Genomic DNA, 12,265 nt, shown 5'->3' with positions numbered 1-12,265 from the left:
AAATTAACAGAAAGTTTTATTTTTTAAATATATTGTTTAACGAATAGATTATTCTTAATCCAATCAGATAGGTGGATTCCTTATCAAGAAACACACAATACTGCAATTTATACCGTTTTTATATCTTTAATAGTTTTCGAGATATTCGACTGAATACAGTTCACACCCCTAACTTTGAGAGCTGTTTTTCACCTCTTCAACGTGTATAAGGGCAGCTATTAAAAATACGTATCAAGTTTTTGTATGAGAACTACAATCTCATAAAGTTTTATAACAGTCGGCAATTGTCAATTCGGGATTTTATCTTGTTAGAAAAACAACACCAAAGCATTATCACACCGCCACCGCCTTTAATGCTTGATCGAACATTTTGAATATTGATGAGGTTTGATGATTTATATAAATTTTTTTGTATCTTTTTGTTCATTAATTCGAATGTTGACTCATCAGGCTATGACACCTTCTCATAATAATGATGGCTTGATTGTGAATCCTTTAGTAAGCAACAGACGTTTTTTCCGATCTGTACGACTACTAAAAGGTTTTTTTCCTTGTATAATTTTTAAATCCATTTTTATTTAATCTTCTTTTCACCGTTCTTTCATGTATATTATTAACCATAAAATTTTAATTTTCTTCCACGACTCGAGCTGATATGTAGGGAATCTTTCTTCATTTCGCGAATTATCATATTACCATCTCTTTCTAATTACTAACTGTCTAATATCCATCGATTTTCTATTATTTTTGCTCATCCGTGTAAATAAAGACATAAATAATTACCAAATCAATGTAGAGGGTGGTCCACGCAACTTGTTCACCTTGAATAACTTTTAAAGTATAGATTGTATGAAAAACTTTTATAGAAAAGTTGTATGGTTTGGAAGGATACATTATTTAATGTATATATTTTTATCAACTTCGTTTTTTAAATAGAATGCTATATTTTTTATGCCAAAATATCGAAGAGCGTTAAATTTCGAGTAAAAAAGTTCTGACCTTTATTAGCCGTAAACCTAATAGTTAATGAATAATTTCACTTTGTTTCTTGGAAATGGTCTGTGCGTAATATCAAGTTGATTGATGATAACTTCTCAAGACTGATCAACACTGATGATAACTTCAATACTGAATCATGGACAGAATTGGCGATTACGATTCCATACATGCAGAGTCGGCCATGTTGATAAACATTGTCCGTAAATTCCGCGGTCCTACGGAAATCTTTGCTGGTATTGAATCTCTAACTTGATATTGCGCATAGACCATTTTCAAGAAACGAAGTGAAATTATTCATTAATTGTTAGGTTTACCGCTAACAAAAATCAGTACTCTTTTACTCAAACGCTCTTCGATATTTTGGCATAAAAAATATAGCATCCCATCCAAAAAACCATGTTGACCTTCAAATCTCCAAAACTTCTGTACTTACAAAAAAAATATATACATTAAAAAAATAAACTTTTCTATAAAAAGTTTGTTCATGCAATGCATGCTTAGAAGTTATTCTGGGTGAACAAATTGCGTGGACCACCCTATATGTATACAAATGCAAAGAAGATGATAATTTTGTCACACAATTGCTTGTTCTTTGCTCGAAACGTCGGTAGTTCGGTAAACGTATGAATCATTGCTGCAATTAACCATAGATTACGGTGGAAATCGATCGAGGGTGTATTGACCCTTTCTACATATAACTCACGCTTGTGCGCAGCATAGTCCCACCGGTTAAATATTTTATTTGCATGGAAGTCGTCAGGAACATGAATGTACGCTGATCGATCGATGTTACCGCAGAATGTCGGCGTTGATCGTTGAAATACATCGTTTGCAAACGCTGTTATGTCGGGGACAGGAATACTGGATTCGTTACTGGCGAAACGTACTTTACATTTCCCTCTAGCTCCCGAGGGATTTTTATAAAATACACCTCGAGACTGCACCTCTTGACAAGTAATAATTGGAGAACGGATGTTGTGGATTTACACAAATTCATACCCTTGTAAATTATAATTTACGAAAATGGGAGTTATACGGAAATTTACCTAGTATTAAAAATTTTTCTGAGTTGAAAATGAAATGAAAACTGAACTGTATCGTGGGATTTATTTTATGGTTATTGAGTAGGTTAATAACGATACATTTCGTGTTAATTGAAACAACTAGGAGTATTAGCACAACGTTAGGTGAAATTACTACGGTAATTACTATTAGTGGTTTCACTTATTTTTGTAGAATAATCGCTTAAATAATTCCCTTATGGTTATAATCAGACTGCGGATGTTCAGGAAAATATAGTACTTTATGAATTAATTTTTCGAAATTGAACGCAAAAAACATCTATTTGGCGTGTTAAGGGTTTTGCAAGATTCAAAATAAAAAGAAATCCCTAAATAAACTTTATGAAATTTTTTACCATATTTCATTTTAGACGATCGGATATTTGGTAAATACATTAACTTTGCACTCCATATAATATGTAGTTATAATTAGTCATTTTTCTACTTCAGTTCATAAATATTCTATCGAATACTATATCTAATAACAATATTCAACAATAATAATAATATCAAATATTATATCTAATAACATTATATAGCAATAATAACTGTAAAACTGCTGTTTAGGAGACCCACCTTTAATGATCTCGGACATCCGTTGTTAAGGTCATCCTCCTGAGTGACTTTCAGAAGATTTTATCTCTCGCTTGTGATTTGTTAAAAAGTTATTAACCAAATAACTTTGATAAGTTGAACGTACCCTTTCGACATTAGGTACACATTTAAACCTTATGCAGGCAACCGGCTACCCAGGTACCCATTTCTAAATTTCGTTTCACAATATTTCATGTTCTTGTCTAATACAACACTTGGTATATTATAGGAACGGAAAATTAAGAGTTTCGGAGAAGTATGAAAGTAAAACTATCTATGTGTATCTAATCTGTTAGATTAGTGGTATTCTGATTGCTCAATAACCGTGAATATTTTGGTTGCCCAGACAGGGGTTAAGGAGTCAGCATGTGGTATACATATGTATACATGTTATATACAAATATTCCCACACTTACCGTTCTGTCTTTATTATTTCTGTGAAGATTCTTACTTGATACATTATTCGGTATCACTACTCATAGTCAGTTTGTCGGGTAATCAGTCAGTGATTCGCATAATTTTAAAACGTATAGTTTTGCGACGTTTCAAACCACCACACACCACCCAGTGTTAACAACTCACCCAACATCCCACCATGCACCACTCAGTATTAACGACTCAACTAACGTCCCACAAAACGTAAGTTCACTTATTAATATCTAAAAAAAAACAGGAAAAAAGTTTTTTCTTCAGACTCCAGAGCACATCGTATATGTGCCTTGTGTTTGGATGGACGTCAGTGCGTGGTTAACACAGGGCGATGACTTGACCATCGCGTCTGTTCATTGCATTCTGTTTCTACTTATTGCCAGCGCGAATGCACGCGTTACAGATGAATTTCAATGTCTCGAAAACTGTCTTCATGGGGGTAGCCAGATTATCTGTCAGTCAAAATCTATATTTTGTTTTCAATGTCATAAATCGTTGAAAATGTATGCGTTTTGTTAATAGAACCTGTTGGTCGTGTTTCAAACTATACTGCAATATTACATATTATGCAACAATTACAATTGGACAAAATCCAATTTTTTTCTTGTACGGTGGGGCAAAAGCCACTTCTTTCCGTTTGCCCCCCCCCCCTGGTTACGCCCATTTATGCCTCGGGTGAAAAAATATTTTATGCTATATTTTCCCATATTTGTATAATCGACAAGTTTACCATTATACCTAGTAACAATATTCAACAGCATTCGACAATTTTCTCAAACTCGTGTCTATTTAAAAATAGTGAGATATTGCGTCAAAATCTTGTGCGAGAAGATTTATTTTAATTTCCATGAAATCAACTTTCTGCGTGAACGAATATTCTAATTAGGAAAGAAAAACGAATGCAACTAATATTATACATAGTAGGTATTTTTCTGAAAGTGTAGTTAATTTCCGTGTCAACATTAGCATTAATAAACTTTAATTTCATCATTCGTCAATATAAATAACAATTTGCTTCCGTTAATCTTTACTGTCTGTTTAATAAAATTAATTTAATTACATATTAAGTAAATAAAACAGACTGTTTGTTAAGGAAACGAAAAATGTGATTTACAATAAAATAATGCTTATATAATCTGTTTAATTTCTATACTAAATAATTACATTTTTCGACTAACATTTCAATTGGCAACATAAATATTTCAGGAGACATTCTTCTTAAAATAGAGTTATAAAATTTAAGTATTATTTAAATTTCACTTATAATTAGAAATGTTTTAACTTTTGCAGAAAATAGAGTTACGAATTTTATTATTCATTGTACTTACATATTAGTGTTCCAGTGATAAAGTTCAGAAACTGCAATGTTTGCGAATCTGAGATAAATGAATGATTTTATTTGTTTCTTATTATTTACTGTACTTATATCGGTTATCTACTATGTATTTCAAAAGACCAAAAGATTAATACTAATGACGTAGTTAGTGGATAAAATTAATACAAAGTGACTTTACATTAATTAGCGAAGCGGTTCTCATCTTTCTTGACAAAATTAAATTTTTGCAATTTTGCAACTTTACCTTTAGAACACCGTTATTTAAACAGAAATATGGTAAGTGTGACGTGTTTAATGCTTTTTTGCCCATAAATGTCGTACGATGTTGTTTTGAATCGGAGGAAAAATCAGACGTTACGCCCACCGTCATAGATTACGGATTTGGCGGGAATAGTATAATAATCACACATGGCATCAAATTTCGATGTAGGACCGCCATGATCGTTTTCATACGTCATTCGACCTGTTAACGGGGGAAGACGAATTATCCATAGGCACGTATTCAATTTCATTTTTTCGTAACTCTTTTTTTTTATTTATTTACATACCTAGTGATTCTTTCATTTAATTGTATTATAATGTTTATAATTAAACCTCAGATGTTTATGCATTTATTGCATCTCCTAATTTGTAAGGTATAGTAAATTACAATTTTAATAATGTCTGATGCTATTCATGCATTGTCACTAGTATTCTGAAGCTTCTAGTACAGAAAATAAAATTGTTTGTCCAATTTTAGTTTTCATGTACTACTACTTAAAATATTTAATTTACATAAACCTCTTAACTTACTTTAACTGCCTCAATTTGATTTCATTCGTTTTTAGTTATGTCCACGCAGATGTTTATGGTAAAACATGTCATGAGATGAACGACTGAATGTGAAAATAATAAAAATTAATCTTTTCAGTGCTCTTTGCGTTCAAAGTAGCGGATGTTTAGATGATTTCAACGACCTCTAATACAAGATCATTTGACAATAAATAAGGAATGAAAACACAAATTGTTACCTCTTTAAAGGTTTCAGTAATTCGAAGATTCTAATGTTGCGTCGATGCAAACGGACGTCACATCGAGCATCTCTTGTGACGAAAGACTTGTCGTTTTAATCCTGTATTTATTATCCAATGACCTCTGATTAGAGGTCGTTGAAATTGTCTAAACATCCGCTCTTTTACTAGGATTAAAAAAGTATAGCATGCCATTTTAGAAAAATGTAAGTGACCTTGAGATCTTTGAAAGACCTCCACTTACAAAACAATTGTTACTTGCGTATTATGGGCCTCCCCTTACAATATAATTTTTGCAAATAAAGTTTTTCCTTATCTTTCAAAGTAACGGAGATATTCAAGATGATCAAAGTTATTGGGCCACCTTGTATATCGTTACGTTCACTGGAAGACCACAACCTAGAATGTATCAAGGCCTACTCGCCTCACAGTGAAACGAAGAAGACGGTCGGTCTTTACCGATCGATGACAGTTATTGATTTAATTAATCAACTGTCTGGAGCGGACTGTCAAAAGAGACGGACATCGTCCGGTAAATTGAATACAGAGTTCCATACGTTATAAAATTATGTAAGTATCTAATTATAAATAAAATGAATCCCGAGGAATATTATATCTATTAACATATTGTTACGTGGACGCGGCATGACTTCCAAATAAATAAAGGCAATATTAATAAAAAGGAAGAATTATTTATTTGGAGAGGAGGAGTACTTATCTTAACACGTCTTTTCCATTCTACATATAGTCGTATCACGACTCTACTCTGTCTCTGTTTTGGCGTTGTTACCAAAACGACGTCGCTAACCTAAAGTCTCTCGCTTTAACATTATACAATACGTGCTACCTATCGGGTAACACGTAACAATATTATATAATTTAATTTACATAGTACAGATTCAAGGTTGGTAGTTTTAGTGATAACAACAGCGAAGATACAATATTCAACCCTTAACTGGTAAGGGGGAAATCTTGTTACTCATTACACAGGCATGGGCGTAGCCAAGGGGGGACAGGGGGGCCACTTGTCGGAAAAAAGTGGCTTTCGCCCTATCCTACAAGCAAAAAAATTGGATTTTGCCCCCCCCCCTTTCCCTGAGTTATACAATTATTGCGTAATATTTAATATTGCAGTATAATTAGAAACACGACCAACAGCGTCTATTAACAAAACACATTTTCCACAATTTATTACTTTAAAAACAAAATAAAGTGTGTTTGGCTACGTACAGCCTTTTCCACTGTGGCAGTCGATGTGTTAATATTCACCCCCCCCCCTCGACTGATAACCTGGCTACGTCCATGTACACAGGTAGTTGTTTTTTAGTATTCTCATAGAAAACAACATCAAAATAAACAAGCATCTCTTTCAGTAACTATTGAAGAAAAATAAAATATTCTAAAGACCTTCGTGGGGTTCTTCAAACCCCACTTCACCAGTTATGAGTTACTGAGTTATGAGTTATTATTACTTAATATACTGTAGCCGTTTATTCAAACTCACGTTTTTATTAATCAATTTATAATAACAAGACTTCAACGAAAGCTTATTTTCTCTATTGAAGGTTTCATTTGTTGAAAGTAAAGTGAATTCTTTATTAACCATTATTAAATTTCTTATATTAGTGCGCTTTGACCATTCTGTTGTATTTGTTTATTAGAGCGCAGAATGAATCTCTGCAACAAGACATTTTTTAATTGTCTCACAAATCGAAATTATTATACACGTACTCCGAATTCTAGTTGCTAATGTAACAAAATGCTGAAAGTGGCAGAACGATTCCGTCGTGGAATAAATTCTCTGGCTTCGAGTTCCATTTCTGTAACTATGCGGAGAATTTAATTATACTGACTGTTAACGAGATTGAACGTGCTGCATCGATCGAAAAAAAGCAGAAAAGAATGAAATTCCCAAGATATTTTTTCCGTTCTTCATCTTTATTTAATGAAGTCTATAAATACATAGAGAAAAATGTGAAGAATATGACGCTTTTGTAATGTACTTTTGTTTGTCCAAGCATATATGGTGTTCTATATTTTTTAGAATACAGTAGCTGTTTCTGCTGCCAGCATCTTGCACGTTATGTCATTGTATGAATAATAAACGACGAAAATATTTGTAGGACAGGATACTTGGAGGTACACTATACATATAAATATTGTAAAAATATTAAATTAGCTTGAAACAATTCATGCATTGAGTAGCAGAAATTGTAAAGGAGTAGGACAAACTCTGGTAAGTTCGTGATGGATTTAGAATTTTTCTATTTACTGCTAATATTTACATGTTCTGAAAGTGAATCAAGAATATAATAATCATACAAACAAATAATAAGTTAACAGATTTTTACGATATATACTTAACTAAAAAAAATATGGAATTGAATTTTCACGAAACACTTCAGTTACTTCGTGAAGTTTTTTTAGGTCGTGATATGTTTACCAGTTACTAGACATTTCGTATTGCTTATATTATTATTAAGTTTTTGTTTTATATTTTATTTATAAAGGGTTTCCAATAAGAACGATATGATTTTACAATGAAATAAAATAAAAACTATCTTAGATAGAACCAAACTTTTCATGTTATTTTGAAGTACAGTTTTCATTATGCTTTAAATAACACATCAAATAAGTGCCCACCTCGACTTCGTGCAACTCGGGCCTAATATCACGAATGCAGCGCTCGATGTTCAATCTTAATGCACCAAGGATTCGTGGTTTGTTTGCGTAAACCATAGATTTCAAATAACCTCACAAAAAGTGATCTAAAGGAGTTAAATCACAACTTTTTGGAGGCCATCTAACAGTTGTATTTCTTGAAATTATCCTTTCACCAAACTGTTCTTGCAATACGTCGATACTGGCATTAGCTACAAATAGCGTTCTTGAAACGTGTATTTAGTCATGATATATTATCAGAGTATACTGAAGACAAATGACAACTAATGACAGTTATGACATTTTAAACATGATTGCCATTTTATTGTTATTGATAATATAAGTTGTCAATGACGATACTGTTGATTCCACTATTGATGACCCACTGAAGAGGTGTCACCGTCCAAGACTAAGGAATTGTTTTGTCGATGGTTAAAAGTTTCTGGTATCTTTAGTTTTTCTCAAACAGTATAATAATAATACAGGCTCAGGCACAAAGAAATAAGAATTCAGTTTTTATAAGTAACTTTTTGTGAACAAAAATAGTACTGATGTCAATCTGTATAATTTTAAGATTAAGTCCTTTTAAAGTGTTATTTGGCATTAACTTACCTACATTTTTGATGCTGCATTTATTTAAAGCACATATTATAGATGGACAAGCAATCGTCTACAATTAGCACGAAAAATTACACAAAGCATGCTCTCCTGGAACAGAAACGTTCCTTTACTCCATTAAACTAACTTCAACCGATTTTTTTACCGTAACCTAAACTAGAACATTAACTTTGTCTGTTACTTTTTGTTTGAACTAAATTGGGCCTGGCAAGTTCGTCTTACAATTAGAGGCGAATGACGAAGTATCACGGAATAACCTGTACCATGAAGTAATTGTAAGTAGAGTTTACCCTAGACGATAACAATCAAATTTTCAAATATTATATATGCTATTCGAAAACTTGTATTTTAACATTTATCTAACATATTATTTTAATTTATTCGTCTATATAGAATCATCTTCTTCTCAGTTGTGGTACTTATTGCGGGACACTTCGTATAAGTAAACATTGGCAATGATGACATCGAAACAAATGACGTTCTGTAGAAAGTATTATGTTGTTGCACAATAAATGACGTTGAACTGTTTAAATTCAAGGATTGAAACTTATTTTTAAACGATTTTTAATGGAAGAAAAATCCATTTGAATTAACGTATTTTCTCTAATGAGTTACAAGCTTACTGATCCCATAGTGTGACGATTTTAAGTTGGTAGAAATGAAACGCGCTGGATTACGACATTCTATGTATACGTAACAATGTAACAGATTGAATAAACTGTTTATTGATACTGATACTATTTATTCAATAGTGAACAGAACTTTTGATAGGGAAACTGTCGAAAGCAAACGATACGAATTTTTTCTAGTATCTAATATTAAATTAATAAATGCAGTTAACGTTAAGTTTCAAGAATTTTTAAAAATATTTTCTACCTTTGTAATATTTACTATTGAAATTAAACCATCCTATTCATTGAAATTAATAATTATTATAAAAATTCAGAAGTGCTAATTAACAGATTGATCACTTTAACTAGTATGTATCTACTAATTAATTTCATTTCTTCAACACGTGTATTGTATGTTTCAAGATTCAGATACATTCAAACTATTGTTACCATGAATTTTGTTTTCCCAAATTTTCTACCCGATTTCATATTTTATAGAAATAATTATCTTCAATACAATATATGTAACATACAGGATGATAAACTTGTCGGTGAACTAGTTCCTGACCGATTTCAATGACCTTGAAATATATTGTCAAGGTCAACCTTCTGAACATCTTTTTCGTACACATATAAGTGGCGGCCTCCATATTCAGTTCCTCGTATAAAGAAATAATAACGAAATACCTACTTTCATTGTTAACTATGCACCCAACATCCCACCACACACGACCCGGTGTTAACTACGCATCCAATATTCTACCAAACACAAGTTTAGATATTAATATCTGAAAGAAAAAATAGGAAACGGGTTCCTCCGTCGGACCTAAGAGCACAACGTGTGTGTGTGCACGTGTGTCTTGTGTTTGGTGGGATGTTGAATCTCTGGTTAACACTAGGTGATGTGTGGATCATTATACGCTCTAGAAGTCGACATCGATAAATTGTCAGTGAAATGATTGTCGGTGATCTAAACGTGTCGGTGAGTAAATATTGTCGGCGAAATACGGTGTCGATGAAATCGTGTCGGCGAAATGATTGTCGGTGAAATGATTGTCGGTGTAGTAAGGGTATTTTTAAACATGGTGTATTAGGTTGATGCAAAAGTTCGTCCCGTTGTTGGGTCAGTTGTTTAACCAGAAACCTCAGAATTTCTATGAGCGCGGGATTATACAGATACCGGAGAGATGGAGAAAGGTCATCGAATAGAACGGTACATATTATATTGATTAAATTTAATTATTAGTAAATAAAATTTTTCTTCAATTACTAAACCCCAAATTTATACAAATTTTGGGACGAACTTTTGCATCAGCCTGATGCGTGCAAGATGGGTACACACACGCCATGTGCAAGAAGGTCACTACACACCATCCAATATTAACCACGCATCCAACATTCCACCAAACACAAGGCACATACACGATGTGTTTTGAGATCCGACGAAGAACCTTTTCCTGGTTTTTAGATATTAATAATCAAATCTGTATTTGGTGGGATGTTGAGTGTGTAATTAACACTGGCTGCTGGCGCGTCTGTTCATTGTATTCCGTTTCTACTTACTGCCAGCGCGAATACACGCGTTACAGATGGATTTTCAAATCCGATTATTTCGAAAACGAATCTTCGGATGAAAAAATATTATTCTATATTTTCGACTTATTTTTGAACGTAGAATCACCCCCGCATGATTGTAGTACTCGTCGGACACAACTTATGTACATCGAACAATGTGCGTCGACGGTATAACAAATATTTTTGTGTATATTTCTAGAACTAAGGCCGACTGACGGTTATATGTATAGGAAATATGCTCAGAATGTTGACATTGACAACATTTTTCGAGGTCATTAAAATATGTGAGAAACTAGTTAATCGATAAGTTTAACTAATATCGTATATTTACCAAATTTATTTAAAATTCCCAATTTTTGCTTCATTGCTAGTTTTCAATTCTTTTATTTGATTGTGTAATTTGGAATTTAATTTTAATATATGGTTTCCACATTTAAGATTTATTTAACAATGATTTAAAGAAATTAATGTCGGAGGCAAGCGGACCACTCACGATCGGTCCTGAAGTAGTAGGTATTAGGTTTCCCTGTAAATTTAATCTACCACACGCCCCTCACTAAATCATCAACGACAGCTCCAGATAAGAGTTTTCCTGATAATGCGATATTAATTCACGAGCTTCGAATTTTACATGATTCACGCACTCGTTTCTATAGGCACACGTGCATATGTACACACTCATAAATACTTATTGATTGACGATACGTCGATGCGACAGTGTCATTCGTTTAGTTCGAAAGATACATGTTGCTTTTATACATACGAATAAAAATCGACATTTCATTCTTTTTGTCAGTCTGTTGCACATAAAACAATGTGAATTACAAATTTGTTCGATTACAGCTGTCACAATTGTTTTACCAAATTATTTTATATTAGTAAAATTAAGAAATTATATGTACTTATTTTTTTATATTACTTACTCCAAAATTAGGAGAAACTTACTACAAAGAATGATAACTGTAAAGATAATAAGGATACAGAAATAGCGACTGTTTAAAAATGTTTATATTTTATTTTTATTTCGAAAGTATGTGAACGAATGTGTAACTCACTGCGTGTGCTACAGTATATAGCAATTCCTTGACCTTTTAATAAAATAAATATTGATAAATGGTGTAAAAGACGACAGTAGTATTTGTAGGACCACACTTTTACTAGAACTTAATAAAGATAAGGAGTGCAATTGACCCTCAAAACCGCAAACATGTTCAAGTATATTAATCAAAGTTTATACTGGTATAAACTGTAACTGTGAATTGCGATTTTAATATAAACTAACTATGTAAAATATGTTATGTGTGGAGCAGGTAGATACTTCTGTGAGTGACTAATATACTAAATACACTTGCCCCCCCCCCCCCCGGCCGG

The sequence above is a fragment of the Dufourea novaeangliae genome, unplaced genomic scaffold, assembly GCF_001272555.1.
Source record: "Dufourea novaeangliae isolate 0120121106 unplaced genomic scaffold, ASM127255v1 scaffold408, whole genome shotgun sequence".
Classification (NCBI taxonomy): Eukaryota; Metazoa; Arthropoda; class Insecta; order Hymenoptera; family Halictidae; genus Dufourea; species Dufourea novaeangliae.
The sequence above is the reverse complement of the archived record's forward strand: the minus strand, read 5'-3'. Positions refer to the sequence as shown.